The sequence below is a fragment of the Chrysemys picta genome, chromosome 1 (genome assembly GCF_011386835.1).
Source record: "Chrysemys picta bellii isolate R12L10 chromosome 1, ASM1138683v2, whole genome shotgun sequence".
NCBI lineage: Eukaryota > Metazoa > Chordata > Testudines > Emydidae > Chrysemys > Chrysemys picta.
In genome coordinates this window covers 330,908,472-330,927,824 of record NC_088791.1, presented here as the reverse complement: position 1 = coordinate 330,927,824, position 19,353 = coordinate 330,908,472, and the positions used below count along the sequence as shown (strand labels likewise).

Below are 19,353 nucleotides of genomic sequence, written 5' to 3'. Positions count from 1 at the left end.
ACCACTCCTGGTCCGCCTATACACAGCCTCCAGCATCTAAATCACCCGCAGCTATACTGTATGAGTGCTATAGCTAGCCAGCCAGCCACCCATCCATTATATTGCAGAGTGACACCAGCAAATTCCCAGTCCCATAAATGTCCCAGAAATTCCTAGTTATAGAAATGTGCATCTTGTACTATCCAGCACCCTCCTGGACAATACAAGCTCATAGAAAGCCCATCATTTCACTAATAGAAAATGATGTTCACAAATCTTGTTATCTCAAATGGAACACATACTGGTTTAGATAAAACAATACAACAAGTTTATTAACTACAGAAATAAAGTTTTTAAGTGATTACAAGTACCGGTAATGAGGCATAAAAGTGAGAATTTGGTTACAAGAAAATAAATGGTAAAACACAATTAATATCTAACTTAACAAGCTAAGTGAACTTAAACCAAAATGTCTCTCCCACTGCATGATTTTGCAGTCTTACTGGCTGGATGCTTTTCAACCAGGGCCCTCTCCCGGTCCAATGCACCTTTCCTTGGCCTTCAGGCATTGGGGATGCCGTGGGCAGAGAGAAAGTGAGGAGAAACAATGCGTGTCCTTTGTTCTTACTTCTTATAGTTATTTTTCTATTTGAAAATCATCTCCAGCTGAGGTTCAGGAGGCAGAATGTCTGCTTGCACGGGAAGCTACACGTGTTCCATTGAGAAGATATAAATGTATCACTCCCACCCTTCTTCCTGCCAAAGAATGGCCACTGAACCGGGTATGAATCCTTCTGATTATGTTGACACTAGGCTGAGGCATCAGTTTGCCTTTTTGTCTTTAAGAAACTGGTTTGTGCCTGCTTTTCTAAACGTGGAGCATGTCTCAGCAATGTCATAAAGTAGAATCTTGTAACTTTACATACAATGTTTTCACATATATTTTACCAGGACAATGATGATCAGCAAATTATTCGTTTTAAAATGATACCTCACAAGGCATACTTTGTACAAAATTTATCATAGTCTTGTCGAAAGGATGAACATAGGGATTCAGACTGTCACAATGCCTCTGCCCAAATTGTCATACTTCTTGTATTTGTTATTAATTATGTTATAGTGGTCTAACTAGGCATTTGGCTAGAAATTGAAGCCTTAAGTATCATGAAAAGAATTATACCACTACAGAGCAGGACCATGGTGTACGGGTAATAGTAGAGAATACAGCTCCAGACATAATTTGCCCCACTGCATATACGTTGCTCACTTAGGTAATCATTACAACATAAGACACCGATTCTCCATTATACTGGAGCCACTTTACTCTGTTCTGTTGGCACAAAGGTGTCCCTGGGAAGGGGGATCTTTTGTCTGTTTAAAGGCACCACAGAAGCTCCTATGCTGCCCTTCTTCCATGGAGGGACAAAAGATACTCATAAAAAAACCCACAAGGCCATTTAAAAACAAATATATTTATTTAATCCCAAACCATACCTCCAATGTAGGACTGGAGCGACAATTAAAATATTATGAGTATGAGTCAGGAAATTAAGCAGCTAGTAGGATCAAAAGTACATGTTGATGAGCACAGCTGTACTCCGCTGGCATTTCTGAAAGCTGCTGTATGAAGAATATGCTTACTGCTTAAGGTATAACTCAACTAAGCCTCCTGTTTCAACATAAGGGAACCTTATGGTATTTCTGTAATAGCTACAGTAAAAAAGCCTATTGGAGGAGAAAAGGCACAGTGCTGAAGTGGGTGTTGTAGTGGCACCTGGTAGAGGCAACATGAAAATTACCAGGAAGGCATCGCTGTGCAACGTAGTGGGGAATGTCCTTAATTTCACTACAAAAGATTCCCCCATATCAAATGTGAAGGGGACCTTATGATCATAGAGCTATGTCCTTCCACCAGACCTACGAGGCCCAATGAGAAATAAGCACATAAACTAGTTGCAAGGTGAAGCTGCAACTCCTTCACATGCTTTCTGTGCTTCAAACAGAGATTTCCTCAGCCTCCTCCACACATCTGCATTGGTTTCAAGAGGAAACATGATGTGACCAGTGAACACCCTTGAATGGATGAACTATTGCTCAACAGTTTCAGCAGATGAAGATACATAAGGTAATCCCAGGTATGTATGTGCATACTGTGCAAGGTGTGACCAGGGCCGGTGCTACCATTAAGGCAAATTAGGCAGTTGCCTAGGGCGCCAAGATTTGGGAGGCGCCAAAAAGCGGTGCCCCCAATTTTTTTTATAGCGTTCCTGGGCTGGGCTGCCGGCGGCGCGCTGACGTGTGCAGCTCAGAGTCCCTCTCCCAGCGCAGCGGCCGCTCCACCTCTCCCGCCTCCCAGGCTTGCGGCGCCAATCAGCTGTTTGGCGCCGCAAGCCTGGGAGGGGAGGAGAATTAGAGTGGGGGCGGCATGCTTGGAGAGGAGGCGGAGCAGAGGTGAGCTGGGGTGGGGAGCTGCCGCACGGCTCCCGGAGGGGGGGGGAGAGTGACGCGGGGGGGGTGCCTCAGGGCGGGGGGGGGGGGCGCGGAGCTGCCACAGGGCTGGGGGTGAGGGCGCAAGGTGGAAGTTTCACCTAGGGCGCGAAACTTCCTTGCACCGGCCCTGGGTGTGGCAGTGGTAAGATAGCAAAGGAAATATTAGCAATCCAGAACAACACACTCATTGTGGGCACTCACTAGAGGGTATGTTCTCCCAGACCCAAAGAAACCGAGACATGGCAAACTATGAAAGATGAAAGCTAACTCCCCACTGCAGTGCTGTGAAATCTAGGAACTTCCCAAGAGCAGAGTCGGTGACTCCAGCTACTCTAAATGCTATAGAAGGTATTTTCTATTCGTAGGGGCAGATGTCTCCTTGGCAAGTGGAACATGAGTCAGATAGGAAATGAAGTTTCAAAGCAATGGAGTAATTGAGTACTTCTGGCTGATAGATCTGTTTTGTAGGTCTCCCAGGGACTGCATAAAGGACCTTTTACCCATAGAGAAATTGACTTGCACGCATGCAATTTGTCCCAGAATATCTCAGTTCAATCTTTGGCTTTGCCATAGATTCCCTATGTGACAGAGCAAGTCACTTGATCACCCTGTGTCTCAGGTCCCACCTGTAAAATGAGGATAATATTTATTTTCTCCCACCCTATATTAGTCTTGTCTAGTTAGACTCCAAGCTCTTTGGGGCAGGGATTCTCAATTACACGCTATGCATGGACAGTACCTGGCACAATGAAGCCCTGACTGCAGTTGGGTCTTCTAGTTGCTACGTTAATAGAAATAATAACCACAGTGAGAAATGCGCTTTGTGATTTCAGCACAGCACACACATTTCTCAATGTGGCAAGGTGGGGCAATGTGACAGGTTAATGATGGTTACACAACAGCATCAGAATGAGGGAGAGAAGAATGAGGATGATTCTCTGTAATCACTACGCAACCTGTCCCCTCAAAATAGTCATCTCCTTCAGTCTCTTTCAAAATGATGCTGCTAAAATTGTCTCACCAAATAACAAAGCAATGATAACACACTGCAAATAGAAATTATGGAATATAGATAAGACATCATGGAAGCCAAAAGAGGACAGACTATGTAATCAATATGACTGAAAAGAAATTGAAATGGAGAATTGTTTTTATTTCACTGACTGTACAACATACAAATAAATATTCTAAAGATTTCTCTTCTGGCTCTTGGAAAGAGAAAATAAAGATGTCCCAGTCAAAAGAAAAACACACATAGTTACCGAGCAGGGGTGGTCAATATTTTGGAACCAGTAACCTACAACTTCATAACAGATCTTTATTCTCTGAGCTAAAAATCTAACTCCATTAACTGGTAACAATGTTATCCTCTATATAGACTAACCATTATTATGTATTTGTATTGTAGTAGTGCCTAGGAGTCCCAATCATGTACCATGGTCCCACTGTGCTAGGTGCTGTACAAACACAGAACAAAAAGATGGTTCTTTTAGAAGGACCATTAGAGGGAGATGCAGCACATACTGTGTAAGAAATCTAATCAGAACTTTCAGAAAAAGGAAAGTGCATGTAGAAGCTTTCTGATAATATACTTGCCACTGAATCAGAAACAGACATGTATCAAACCCTGCCCCGCATACAGATGCTCCAGTCAACATGAAACTTGACAACATTTTTACTTTTTGTCATGCCAATAGAGCTGGGCAAAATTTTTCACACAAAACCTTTTTCAGTAAAAAATGTGGATCCAGTGACACACAAACATTTTATGATTTCACGTCAATTTCATCAATTTGTTTTGGTCAAAAATAAACCTAAAATAACCCTCTGAAAAAAAAAATCAAATAATTTTGTTTTGAGATTTTCTAAATGAAAATGTTTTGATTTTTTGTCCAAAATGAGTTTTGATTTCAAAATTTCCATTTAAAAATATAAACAATGCTCAAAATCAAAACAAAATGAAGCATTTTGATTCTCCAAAAATTCCCTCCCAAAAATGTGTTTTGCTTCAATCCAAACTAATTGCTTTTGAATTGCCAGCAAAGCATAAAGTCTGCTATACGTCCAGCTCTACATGCCAGTACAAACGGGAGAGAACTCTCCAAAAAGGAAGTTCAGTTGAAGTGAGATGTATAAAAAACAGGTTTCAGAGTAGCAGCCGTGTTAGTCTGTATCCGCAAAAAAACAGGAGTACTTGTGGCACCTTAGAGACTAACAAATTTATTAGAGCAGATAAAGTCAGATGAATGGAGCCATGTTTGGGGAAAACTCCCTTTTCCTTCACTATGTAAGACACTTACCATTGGCCACTTAGTGTAAGAAGTTGCATCAAAAATAACGTGTCAAAAGCTTGCCACAGCCATCCTTGCAAAGTCTTGTTGCCTATTTTTGGAAACAGTAATTTTGTCTTAAACTCATTTTGTCAGTCTGTCTTCCTTATTGCTTTAGGGAATCAGACCTAGTTCATTTAAATATAGTTCAGTTAAAATAATACTATATTAACTAAGAGGATAAGGGATAAATTAGTGCTTCAAGTACTTGTAATCTAGAAGGTACCTTCTTGCATGCTTGTCTACAGTAGGGTCTATGATATGACAGCCTTTTATCCACAAAAGTGAATATATCAAGCTGGTCATATTTTAAAAGAGTGTAAAAGAGGATAATTTTTTCCTATTAATGAAATTAAAACTGCTGTCGTTCAACGACCAATGTTTATCATCAGTAGAGCTGTGTGAATAACAGATTTTGGAGTTTTTCTGTCCATTCTGAAAAATTAGGAAAAAATGTATTTGGGGTTGATCCACAAACAAAATTTATGGGACTTTTTGGTGAATTGAAAAGTTGAAAAAAAATTGTTTTGAGTCTAAATGTTTCACATTTGATTTTTTTATATAGTTGCATTTTAAAAATATTAAATTGAAACAAATTTTAAAACAAAAGTGATTTTAACACAGAATATCAAAATTTCATTTTGAAACTGTTGAAACTAAACATTTCAATTTTTTCCAAATATATTTTTTCTGGCTGAAACACCTAGTTAAAACTAACATGAATTGGCAAAACGTTCCAGTATTGCTGAATCTGCATATGTCACCAACAAAAGTTTTTCCCTAAAAATGTCACCCAGGTTTACATGTGATGATTAAAATCTGAATCACCTAAATGGTAACTTGATTTAGAATGAGTTCCAGATGAACTGTGCTCTAAACTCTGCTCTCAGTGACACTAATGCAGAGTTACTCTAATTACACCAGTTTATCAGAGAGCAGAATTTGAACCTATATCATAGGATGGTGAACACTATATTATTAAGCAATCATAACTACCATCAAACTACCTAATCCTCATCTCCTGGTATTGAACTACAATAGCCCAATTATTTATCTCATTAAAAGAATTTCAAGGTGAAGTCTAATCACAATAGATACAGAAAAGATTTATTTGTCCATAAAAAGAAAACAGATAAAATACTTGTAAAATAGTTATGATGCAATAAATTTCTCAGTCTAATTGCTCATTGAAGGCCATCTGTAGAGTTTGTGTGTGTGAGTTTAGTGCTAATGAAAGTATGATATTGGGACTTGGATAATGGATTGAGCAATTTATTCAAATAAGGGCAGGCACAGAGCTAAAGAATCTTGATCTTATTTTGGAGGGACCATGCCTGGGGGGAAAGGATATGTGAAAACACATTCAATCCCTAGCCTCTGGGCGGAGATAACCAAACTGAGGTTGTTGTGATGGGGGCATTTTTCCACTGGGAGCTGGATAGAGACCATCATATTCTTTTCTTACAGCCCATCTTAAAGTCAATAGCTGTAGATAAATTTTGGTTTCTACTAACCAAGCGGGCATGGAATCCAACCAGCAACCTAGAGGTGAAAACCGGCTCTGTGCTGTTACCAAACTCCCCCTGGGCCAGCCAGTCCCCTATGCTGATTAACTACCTGGAAAGCTACAGCTTAGTCCAATTCTGTTGTTCAGTACATACCCCATGGGCCGAATTGCCCTCTTAGAGGGTTTAAACTCGTATAAATCCATTGATTTCAATAGAGTTGCACCTGATTTACACAAATATAAGTGAGAGGAAAATCAGAATTCATGGGTTTTAAGTGACCAACCCCTTCTTTGAGCCTGATCCAAAGTTCACTAAAGTCAGTGGAAAGACTCCTATTGACTTCATTAGTGTTTGAGATCCAGCCCTGTGAATTTCCAGCCTTTTCAGTGTGATTATTTATAAACTGAACAGCAATCTAAGGGCCCTTATTTCACAATTTATTTCAGTATTGAAGGAATTATTTTAAATTTATACTGTGGGAAGGTGATTAGCACTATTCTCGGCTCCGGTGGAACTGACTCATGTTGTTCAGGGCAAACTATGCGACTATCTTTGAAGCGGTACAATCATCATATCCATCTAAATGTCAGCAGGCTCATAACTGTAGCGTGCTTATGTCATGGAGTCTTTTTATAAAACAGCTCATTTTCATATGCAATGTAGATCATTTCTGTATAGTACAGTAGCTTATGCAGGTACAGATCAGTTTTAAAGGATCTGTTACCAAATGAGTTTCATCCGTGCTCGAGGATACTGCCACAGACTCCGCTGTATGGCACACACTAGTCCATGTTCACACATTTCCTTTCACCATATGGTACCTCCAGTTTGACATACTCGCTGTGGCAATGCGCCTTTACCAGTTCTGATCTGACACTAATTTTATACCAATGTATAACGCCATTGATTGCAACTGAGTTAGAGGGAAGAATTCTCAGTGGCTGCTGAGCTGAACTCAGCTGAGAAAGGAGGAAGGCAGAGGTGGTTTTCTCCCATCTTTCCATCCCCTCCCCTGAATTGTGTTATGGTGAAACTTAGAGCAGTCTGCAGGTTGTTCTATGTTGCACTGGCTGGTAAGAGTGCCCTGCCAGCCAGGGATTATCACCAGCTAAATACCCTTCTTTGCCAGCACCCCTGACATGGCCACCTCAGTTCCTCCCCATAATAAGCCAGCAGGTTCAGTTTGCACTAAATAATAAACAGACTCCATAGCATATGAGCTTAGGCATTTTGCTGGGGAAAACTTAGCAATTATAACACTGCATGCACAGGGAGACCCATCTTGCATTCCTTTCACACACACTCCCAAAATTCCTATTTTTTTTTAATGAAATGAGTTTATTAAATTAACTCACATTTCACAAAGGTGCAGAGTCGAGGCCCTTGGAGCAGTCTCAGATGTTCACCTCATTCTTTTGCCATGACAAATTCACAGAGAAAAATCAGCTCTTGCTCAGTGAAAATCAAATTCAAAGTAAAAGGTGTATTTTCTCAGCTGCTACATAGAAGTCACTGAGTTTCACAAAGAACTGGCATCTTTCCTGACTAATCAATAGGTAAACCAGGTTGATTAATTGCCTTTCTTGTTTTTAAAGCCACCGGGGGCTTGATCCAACTTACTTTGCTGACCAGAGGTGAAATTCTGGCCCCACTGAAGTCAATAGGAATTTTGCCATTACTGTAATGGGGCCAGTATTTTACCTCTTCTCAAACCAGTGTAATTCTGAAGTGACTCCATTGGAGCAGATGTAGCTACAGTAGTGGAAAAAGGATGCAAATGAGAGGAGAAGAATTTCTATATTGATCTCTGCTTCCATCCCGTCTCTTTCTGTTCACCTAGTACCTCCTCTCTGTTCCTTTGCATATTCTCTCCTGGGGAGAAAGCCTTCTTTTCTGAAGCTCCTGCCATCTGGAACAGCTATTCAGTATCTCTGTGCTTCACCGGTTGTCCATTTTTTTTTTCAAATTCACCTTTGCCCACACTTCCTATTTTCTTTCTTTCATTGGGATGCAGCTTCAGTTTAATATGCTATATACAAAATGGAGTACTGTAATCTATGTTTTCTTGGTTTTTTATCTTAAAAGGTAGAGAATTCTAAATCATACCTTTGGAAAATACAGAACAGTGGAGTGTATAGTACATGTATGACTTCTGAAAGTAGACATCTTAAAGAAAAGAGAGATCTAATAAAAATGTCATTTTTTGTAACCGAAATTCACTGAATGTTAGCTCTTCAGACTTGATTTGAAAGGTTGCTCAGAAGTTGTTGACAGTTTTCTCAGAAAATAAATGAGATTTCTAACATTCATTAATATGTGAATTTCAGATGAAACATTAGTACACCACAGTGATAGGTGAAATTCATACTGAAACAATGAATACTGCACTTGTAAGTTCTTGATCTGGAGAGCTGAACTGTCAGTAAAATGAGATATAGAGAAATGATAAAAAAGCTCAGCATTGATTCTAGATGCTGATTTGATGGTGCAAAAAAGCATCAAACCAGAATGATTCGGGTTTCTCAATTTGGCTGGAAATGTCAGATGTTTTCATGCTGGATGTTTAATGCCATTTCAAAGGATCTTGCTTTAAAAGACACTGTCCTACAATTTATTGCAAAAATACAAACTTACATGCAGACTCTACAGACCAAATCATGATCTATTTTTAGCAAATTTACATACCATGTCTAACTTCTGAACTAAAAAAAAACCCAGGCAGTGACTATGAAGAGAAGAGCTAATAGTCACCGGCCCAGAGGCACTGTTCCACGTGAATGCAACTCAGATTGGATGGTCACAGTGACTCAGGATGAGTGACAGTAGCACTGGGTTTACAGATCTTCATTTCAAAATAAAGTAACATACTTTAAGATGCTATGCAACCAATGTCTTCAAAATATAGTATCAAGTCTAATTAACATTGCATATCTTCACAAATTATATTAATGGGCAATATTGGGTGAAAGATACTAAATAACTGTAGTAGCCAGACTAGCAAAAAATCTGTTGAAAAAAAACAATGCCAGCAGGCTTATCACCTCATAATCTACGCAGGGTCAGGAACTTGGCTAAAGACCACCAATGAGCTCCCACAGTAGGTGATGCGGGCAGTGGTGCTGGTGGCTTTCACATTGGCTTGTGTGCTGGGAAGAGGAAAATGGTATCACTACTTCATATGCAACACATAGTCTCCTTGTGCTTTTTATTACCAAACGTGGTTGCAGTAGAAAAAATAAATAGGGCAGCTAGACACTGTACGTATTTACTTGGGTTTAACAAAACACACATTAAACCCTAGCTTTAGGCACATTTGCAATCACTTAAAAAATAAATACAAAATCATTGCAAAACCTAAACAGTGGCACGTTCCCCTTCCCGCCCCACTCATGTGCATGAGGCAGTAAAATCACATTTAAAACAATGAAATTTTCCTCTGAAATTCCCTAGAGAAAACTCACCTCCAGTCATGCCAGCCCTCCTCATATGTCTGTTCAAAGAGATGGACTTTGCAGCATGCCTGGAAGGTCAACAAATTCAGGCTATTTCAGACCAGGAGGGAAGGGATGAACTCATGATGTCCAATGGTTAGGGCATTAGCCCAGCACTTGGGAGACCCAGGTACATGTTCTGTTCTGCCACAGACTATCTGTGTGACCTTGGACAAATCACTTAGTCTCTCTGTGCCTCAGTTCCCTATCTGTAAAGTGGGGATAATAGTACTTGCCTAGATCACAGGGATGTTGTAAGAATAAATACATTAAAGATTGTGAGGTGGGGGACATGTAGGTACCTTAGATAGATAGAAGGCAAAGGTGATGGGCCTCATGGAGAACACCCTGCCAGCAGCTCCCTCACTTACAGACCAAGAGAGTTTCAGTTTGATGTTCCTTACTGATCTCTTCTTCAGAAGTATGGTATGGACAGAGAGGCTCTCTCTCAGGATGGAGAATCCCAGGTCATTTAGGTAGCTTAAAACAATGTATTAAATCCCACGCAGAAGACCGTAGGTAGCCAGGGCAGTTCCTGGAGCAAAGGTATCAACTGCTGGTACTGAAACACAACCGCTAAAGTGGAGCGGGCACTGTGTGCGCCTGCCTGATGTACATTTACCAAAACAACTGTTGTACGCCGAACTCACCAAAGGAGAAAGGAAATGGGAAGGCCAAAAGAAACGTTTCAAAGACACCCTAAAGATGTGGGACAACATCAAGAGATGTGGCCAGGGCCGCCCAGATGGGAGGGCAAGTGGGGCAATTTGCCCCAGGCCCCGCAGGGGCCCCGCGAGCCCTGGCCTGGCGGCAGTCTGGGTCTTCGGCAGCATTTCGGTGGCGGGTGGTCCTTCAGTCGCTCCGGGTTTTCAGCGGCAGGTCCTTCAGTGCTGCCGAAGACGTGGAGTGACTGAAGGGCCCCCTGCTGCCAATATGCAGCCGAAGACCTGGACCACCGGTGGGTTTGAACAAGCGCTGCAGCTCCCCTGCCTTGCCCCAGGCCCCCTGAATCCTCTGGGCAGCCCTGGATGTGGCATCGACAACACACACTGGCACACAGCAGCCCAGGATAGGGATAACTGGCAAAGACTTGTCAGAGAAGGAACGACCACTTTTGAGGAAAATCCAACACAGTTCTATTAAGAGAAACTTCTTCATTACTGACAAGCCTCCCAAAACTGCACAGACCCTAAAAAAGGAGGATTCAGCAGTGTTATGAGGGAAATAGACCACGGAAGGTAGCAGGTCGATGTATTTAACAAGTTGTTTTCCTTGCACTGAATTACTCAGAACCAAAATACATTGTCAGGTTAAAGGCACGACGGGACCAAACAGCCAGACATAACAAGAACTAGATGCACTAATATTAGATGGAAGTCACAGAAAGATCAGGATCTTTTCTTGACCCTACAAAGGAAGTGGGCTGATGCTTTCTATTGTAGCTTCAACTTCTAAATGGACTTAGGTGTAGACCCATCCAGAGCACATTGCAGGGAACCAATCCACAGGTAAGACAAGGCATGGATCCTGATAGCAATGATTAAATCTGAAAGAAAGTCACAGCAGTCCTAGCTGGAGAAGATGTATAAAAAGCCAGGTTGATATCTGACCCTATTTGTTAGTCTAGAAGCAGCCAGTCAGACACCTGAGCTATGAACTTTGATGAAAGGACAGTCTCAGTCAAGGAGGCTGATATAGCCTCAGCTGTATATTTGATTCATTTTCCCCAATCCATTATTAACACCTGTCTTCTCAAGTTTGGGCTTCACTGGCTCACTGTCATCTAATCTTGCCCCTAATACTCAGCTGTACTCTCTGCATCAGATGAGAGAGAGTTATAAAGATGGGAGTCACCAGCACACTGAAAACACTTCAGTCCATATGTCCTCACTAACTCTCCAATCAGCCTCACAAACACATTGAGTAACAGGGGTGACAAATTAGATACTCATGATAACCCCCATAAAGGAACCCTCGGGCCATAAAAGCAATCGCCTAACACTGCCCCCTAGATCCTCTCAAATCAAAAATGGAAGCCTCTGAGGGTAGCTCTGTCCACTTCCAGCAGTGGTTGCAAGTGCAACACCACCTCCACATATATATATATTCACACACACACAAAACACACATAGCTTCTACCTCTTCCAGAGCTGTCCTCCTATGATTTTGGCTTGCAATATTGAAGTAAAGAATTCCAGGCACACAGAGATGCACCCAGTCCTTTGTGTTTGTTCCCAAAGCTCAGACAGCAGAACAGCAATAAAATAGTTTGGCTTGAGCTGGAAGAGCATAATATCTATTGGCAAGCAAAAGAAGAGAGCAAACATCTCACTTGCTTCTGAATTTCTCATATCCTTGGTGCGTCTGTTTGCATACCAATGAGCAGAATGGTGTTCCCACTCTAAGGACAACTCAAGCCATGCTTTCTCAAACACACACACACACACTCTCTCTCTCTCTCTCTCTCAAAGATATATTGCTATTTAATAAACTACTGGTTATTATTATATATATATATAAAGGAACAAGGCAACAAGATCCTATATTACAAACTAAAAGGTATTTTAGGGAGTAAGACTAGTATAAAAGCCCAAAAACCTTCCTTGAAGGGCAGTGTTAATAACAATAATGGGATGAGAGAGTTCAGATAAACATTTACAAGTTCTCCTCATCCAGACTTTAACTGAACCTACAGAGGCCAGACTCTCACAAGTCAAGCATGAGCTGCCTCCCACTCATTTAACTTCTAGTCCAATCCAATCTCATTCTGTTTTCTTTGACTGCCCTCTGCCCTTTCTTTCTTCCAATCCTGCCCCTGACTCTGGCCCCCTCCACTGGATCCCCATGTACCAGCCATTGCAAATTAAACTCTCCAAGTGCCAGATTAGCAGTGAGATGGTGTCAGAAATCAGGATAGGAGCTGGAAGAGAAAGTAGGGGTTGGCTGTGAGAAGGGATTGAGGTCCTAACCTATGAAGGGAACAGGGAGATGAAAGGGGATTAAGAGTTCAAGTCCCTGAGCTACTTTTCAGATTCAGGTCTGATTTTGAGTCAGTTCCTAATTTGCCAGGACTAGTTCACCCATTGTATTCCACTTGGTGCTCAGATACTAGATCTGAAGGTCCTATAAGTATCTAAAGTGGATATAGGCACAGTAAATGAGTGAACTCTTCAATTTTATTTTGACTAAAACTTTTTCTTGTGTAAATGTTTATAGTGCCAACTAGAAGAGTTTTTGAATAGGAAATAGCTGTGCCGGTACAGGGCATGTGATAAGACGGTGAAAGAATAGACAGTATGTATATTGCCACCTATGAAGCAGGAAAGACCATTTGAACCATTCTGAAAGGTAGAAGCACCATTTATGCATATCTGAAATGTCAACAGTTTCTAACTAAATGTCCGTCCCACATGAACTGTATAGAATCAACTAGCAAAGGTCCAAGAAGAATAACAAGATCACTGATTATTCCTACCCTTTTCTATTGCATCAAGGAGATCTCTCCTGCAGTCATTAATCTGGCCCATTAATGTTCCTATTAGGCCTGAGGGAAACAAACATAATTCCAATAATTCCATAACTTTTTCACCATCAGTACCAGTGGCTGTGGATATCAACATATTTTCAATCTCCTTATATTAGCTAGTACCCTGTAATTACTTATCTAAAAAATTGTAGGTAATTTGGCACATGGCTGCTTATTTTGCTGACATTTTGTTTCCACTTACTGCTGTTTTATGGTTTTATGCCAGGGATAAAACACCTACCAAAATCAGTTGGAGATTTAGAACCATGGTTTTGGTTCATACCTTTGGGCCCAAAGCCAAAATATAGATCCAGCTTCATAGATCCTCCCCTCCCCAAAGCTGAAGGGGTTTGGGACAAAGTGGCTGCTTGGGTTTATCTCTAAATGCAAAGAACAAGAATAATGCACTCTCCCACAAAACATAGTATCTATATGCTTGCGTGAAAATTTCGCTGTAGGATCACAGACAATTTTTAATGCTTGTGGTAGTGTTTAAAGAGTGTCATGGATTAGATAATTCCATTCAAGGTTGAGACAGTTTTCAGAACAATCTCTGCATTTGTTTTACTTTCTTTACTCCGACCAACAGTTGTACAATAATTGCAGTTGATTAAGCCAGGAGGACTCTGCCTTATTCACAGTTTCTTTTTTATTAAAAAGTAATGAACCGTTTATTCCACTGCCTCTTTCTGCCATGGTGCCAGTTATCATAAAAGCTTCTTCTCTGCTCCAATGAAATGGACTTTGGAAAACATTAATTTTCTTTCGTAGGGCAGCACAATTAATGATTACAAATAGCAGAGGCAGATAAAGCCACAGAGCTTGCTCTTTGGAAGAGTTTTGCATCAAAAGACAATAGCATGCTCATCATCAGACTCTGGGGCAAGCTAATTATCATAAACCAGAGATGTTCAAGGAACAATAATGTTTTGTAAAACTAATACAATGGATATAGTACAATGAAATAAAATCAAAGATGAATTGGGAGATTCATATAAAGCAATTTAAAGGCAGCATGAAAATTATGGGATGTAATTTTCTATAATTTAGCAAGACAATGCAGTACACACTATAAATGGACTAAAACAACATTCACATTAGGCAGTTTTCTTTTAAATAGTGATCACTGTACTTTAGCCTTTAGATTTTGTTAGTAGTTAAAAGCACTAAAGAGGAACCCAGGTTTTTAGGTGCAGTTGTCCAAGAATGTTTGATAGAAGTTGCATTATACAGTTTCATGTTTCATCCACTAATATGTTATCCACATTATGATTTTATAAAAATGTAAAGCTCAGTGATGCATTTTGCTAAGCTTTCATTCCCAACTGGGGCATTCTTTAAACCTTCCATATGTTTTCATATTGCACAAACTAATACAGTATATATTTAGGCCTCAGTTTTGCATTGCAATCTGCTAGAATGCATTGCGATCTGCTTTACACCTGCACCGAGTCCCATTGATTAGAATGGAATTCTACATGGCGTATGGCCAATGATAGATTATGCTATTGCAGAAGCAATCTTAAATTAGGAGGAGTGAAATTCTTCACTGACTTTCCCCATATGTCCTATGGATGTGAATGGTATTGTACAGGGTACAAGTCAGCAAACTATTTGACCCAATCAGCCTAAACAAAACACAATGTAAACAACAACAATATAAAATTGATGTTTTTGTTGAGTCTAAAAAAAGTAAGGTACTATTACCACTGCAGTTTGATGTATTAATTATACTCATTGCGCTTTATCTTCCTTTCACTAACACCAATGAGAACCAAGGGTAACATCACAAAAGTCAAACAAGAGTGAGGTTAGAAACAAGCTCATTATTTATTATTGGATTGCTGTACTTTCCTGCCACAAGGGTGCCTCAAAACGTGAATTTCACCATCAGCTTACCGTTGTTATGTTATCTCTGAATAGGATATAAAGAAACGACTTGTAAATCAGATGACAACAGAGAGAGATCAATGCCACAGTGAGCCATGTAATTCTGAAATACAATTCACTTTTATGAAGACACACCACATTACTTCCTAATTTCTTTTCAGAAAAATAGATTGGAGCTGTATTCAACATTTGGTATCCTGTTATCACAGGCAGAACACATTGGCTAACAGAGTGTATTTGGTCAACAGACATTTCTAAAATTAATACTGCTATGAGCATATTAAGTGCCTTGCTAACTTTGGATATACTCCATTACAGTGGTACAATGCAAATGAGGAAAGGATTAGCAACTAGAAACTGTGTTGAGGAAATGCAAATTCCTTCAGTATTATTCTCTTAGTATGAATATATTACAACTTTGTTTTTTTAATAGCAAAATATTGAAGAATTAAGTGTCCATGGGCACTCCTGTCTATTGAGATTAAAATATAGCTGCATTGAAAAACATAAGACATGCTCTTGCCAACACGTGTTCTACAGAGATGTCCTCTCAAGCAGGAAAAGCTGACACATAGGTAGGTACAGTGTGACAAGTTAAAGTTGTCATGCCAATGTGCAGAGAACAGTCTCTTGCACATGTAAGCATGGGAACCAAAATTATGATGGGCATATGCACCTTTAAATGAGGATTCTATGACTTTTCTAGGTCTTCATTCTTAGCAATAATTTTCCTTCAGCTATGTTTTTTCCTTGTAGGAACAACTGATTTGATACTCATGATATTTTTTGAGTTAACACCACCTTTCTAATATATGCATATCTATTGTGAATGTAAGTCAACAGCCAGTGATGGTAGAGATTTTAGTCCCCTGCCTAGGTTACACAATTTCCAAAATATCATAATTTTATTGATGTGGTTTTCCATCCATCCATCTCTTTAAAATAGTATTAAGTAATATTAAATAAAACAGTTACAAGAGTTTAATCTGGGTCTCCCCAGGACAGGAGTGCTGGAACAATTTTTATAGTGAGGGTGCTGAAAGCCATTGAACAAAGCTGTAAACCCTGAATAAGATAAAAATCACTTCAAGGCAGGGGGTGCTGCCTCACCTCCAGCACCCCTAATTCCAGCAGTTATGCCCCAGGGAAGTTCTACAGAATTTTATTATGAAGGGTGAGAGATGGATCTGCAACTACATTTATTTTGGCTCATTTGTATGTAATAGACACATTAAGGTGTCATTTCCGTCAGCCTTATCTACACTGAATGAATTCTTATTCCATAAGTAGTCACGGTCAACCACGCCTTTCTCTTTAAAATCTTGTTCTCTCTTGACTCCCTCTGTCCTCTCCTGGTTCTTCTACCTCTCAAATCATTCCTTCAATGTGTCTTTCCCAGGATTCCCCTCATCTTCCCTCCAGCTATCTGCAGAGGTGCCCCAGGGCTCTGTCCTCTTCTCTCCTCTCTGTACACTATATCTCTGGGCAATCTCTTCCAGAAACACAAATTCAACTACCACCTCTATGATGACAACTCACCGATCTACATCTCTACTCCAGACCCATCCCCTTCTGTCCAAACTAAAATCTCAGACTGTCTCTCTAACATTCCTCATGGGTGTTTAGCCATCAGCTTAAACTAAACATGACTAAAACAGAGCTCCTTATCTCTCCCCAGCCCACGGCCCTCTCTGCTACCTCCTTTCTTGACCACTGTGGACAACACTACCATCCTGCCTGTCACTCAGGCCCATACCCTGTGCATCATCTTTGACTCAGATCTTTCCTTAGGCCCTCACATCTAGGCTATATCTAAATCTTTCTGATTCCTTCTGCATAACATCTCCAAGATACAGCCTTTCCTGTCCATCTTCACAACTAAAACGCTCGTCCAAGCTCTTATCATCTTGCATCTTGATTACTGCAACTTCCTTTTGTCTGGTCTTGGCAAAGGCAATCTTTCCCCACTTTCCGAAAGCTTCTGCAAAAATCATTTTCCTAGTCCATCTCTTTTACCATGTCACCTCTGTCCTTGCATCCCTTCACTGGCTCTGCTTTCTCTACAACACCAAACATAAACAGAGGTGACCCATGGGAGGTGCATGTGTGGTCACAAGCCCCCCCAGATTTACTGAATGTCTTATATTGAGCATGCGCACATTTACTGAGCATGCTTAGCCATACTCCCGAAGCCGGCTGCCCTCACTCTGTCCCCCATGCCCCGCTATCAGCGGACAGAGGTTGTCTCTGAATAGGTGACTTGCTTTCCTTTTCAAGGCATTCAGAGTTAATCTCCACCCAACCTACCACCTCTTATTGATGATCAAACTGTCGATGCTCACTGCCAATCACACCGTGATTCCAGTCTCTTCTTCCCACTTGCTTAATTTTAAAAGAAAGACTTTTGGGCTTTCTCCCATGCTGCCCCATCTGCTTGGTAGGTGTAAACATCCTTAAACTACCTTATGATCTACTCAAACCCCTCATTTGGCATGATGCCTACAAAAAACTTGACATCAGTTAGACTGCTGGTGTGCAGAGAGCACTGCCCATCATGCTGACCAATATCTTCTCATTAAAACAACAAGGAGTCTGGTGGCACCTTAAAGACTAACAGATTTATTTGGGCATAAGCTTTCATGGGTAAAAACCTCACTTCTTCAGATGCATAGAGTGAAAGTTACAGATGCAGGCATTATATACTGACACATGGAGAGCAGGGAGTTACTTCTCAAGTGGAGAACCAGTGCTGAGAACAGTGTAAATCCCTGTTCTCCACTTGCGAAGTAACTCCCTGCTCTCCATGTGTCAGTATATAATGCCTGCATCTGTAACCTTCACTCTATGCATCCGAAGAAGTGAGATTTTTACCCACGAAAGCTTATGCCCAAATAAATCTGTTAGTCTTTAAGGTGCCACCAGACTCCTTGTTGTTTTTGTAGATACAGACTAACACGGCAACCCCCTGATACTTAATATCTTCTCATTGTTTCCTTTAATTCCACTTTATCCATCTGTTGCCTCTTGTCTTGTACTCAGATTCTAAACCCTTTACAGTAGGAACCATCTTTTTGTTCTGTGTACGTACATTGTCTAGCACAATGGAGTCCTGGTCTACAACTAGGGCCCCTAGACACGGCAGTAAGACTAATAAATTATAATAATCCCATTAATATCAATGGGACTAATTGTCCAGCAAGGGATTTCACAATGGAGGTCAGGGTGACAGAACTGGACCGTCAGACTCTGGGCCTTACCTCATTTACATCAGTGTAAATCAGGATTTACCCCACTGATATCATCTATGACACCAGGCAAGAGAATAATCAGACCCTCTGTGTTCAAACAATTTAAATGGATAGTAATCAGAAAAATGATCTGAGAAATACAGCAAAAAGATGAGCAAACAATGAGAGAACATGATAGATTATTTAATCAGGCTATGACTAAGGAATGGGGTGTTGTAAACACTAACTGTTTACCTTGGAAAGATAATTGAAAACGATCACAAAAATGTTATGCATGTTTCAAGCATCTCAACAAAATCACTTATTTTAAGGATCACTTTATAGTATTGGAATGAAGATTTAACGACATCTTTCATTGTTACAGTGCCTGGCATCTTAAAGCACTTTATAAACTCTGCATGTAAAGCAATCACTTAGTTCGCAGCTGGAATGTAGCCACCTCTGGGATAGAGGGCAGCAGGCCGGCTAGCAATACCTAGAACAACAATGAATAAAGAGGGAAAGATTCAGTCAAGGACAAAATGCCCACTCTAATAAAAAATACCTTGGTATACTGAGGTTTTAAATGTCCCATCTGAAAGGCCCCATAGACTAAAGTGCATGGAAGACATTTTATCTACCTTGAAAGAATGATGAGCTGAGTCAACGCTGTCAAGATTCAAAGCTGGGAAACTCCAAGTATTTCACACATGAAGCTGATATTTTGCCCTCCCTTTCTGTATTATGAGCATGAGGGTGAAATCCCTATTGAAGTCAATGGGAGTTTTGCCATCAACTTGAATGGAGCCAGGATTTCAACCTAGAGTATTGTATTTCTGGAAGACCATGTCTAGGTGGTAAAGTATGCAGAAAAATCAAGGAGAACTCAAGTTTATTCTTCTTCATAAGCAT

The 19,353-nt window shown here is 40.5% G+C and overlaps 1 protein-coding gene across 6 annotated transcripts in view; it reads right to left on the bottom strand.

Annotated features, from left to right (window-relative positions):
• The window catches only part of GRM5 (glutamate metabotropic receptor 5), a 356,331-nt gene that overhangs the window by 103,678 nt on the left and 233,300 nt on the right, over positions 1-19,353 (bottom strand). The gene's annotated exons all lie outside the window — the stretch shown is intronic.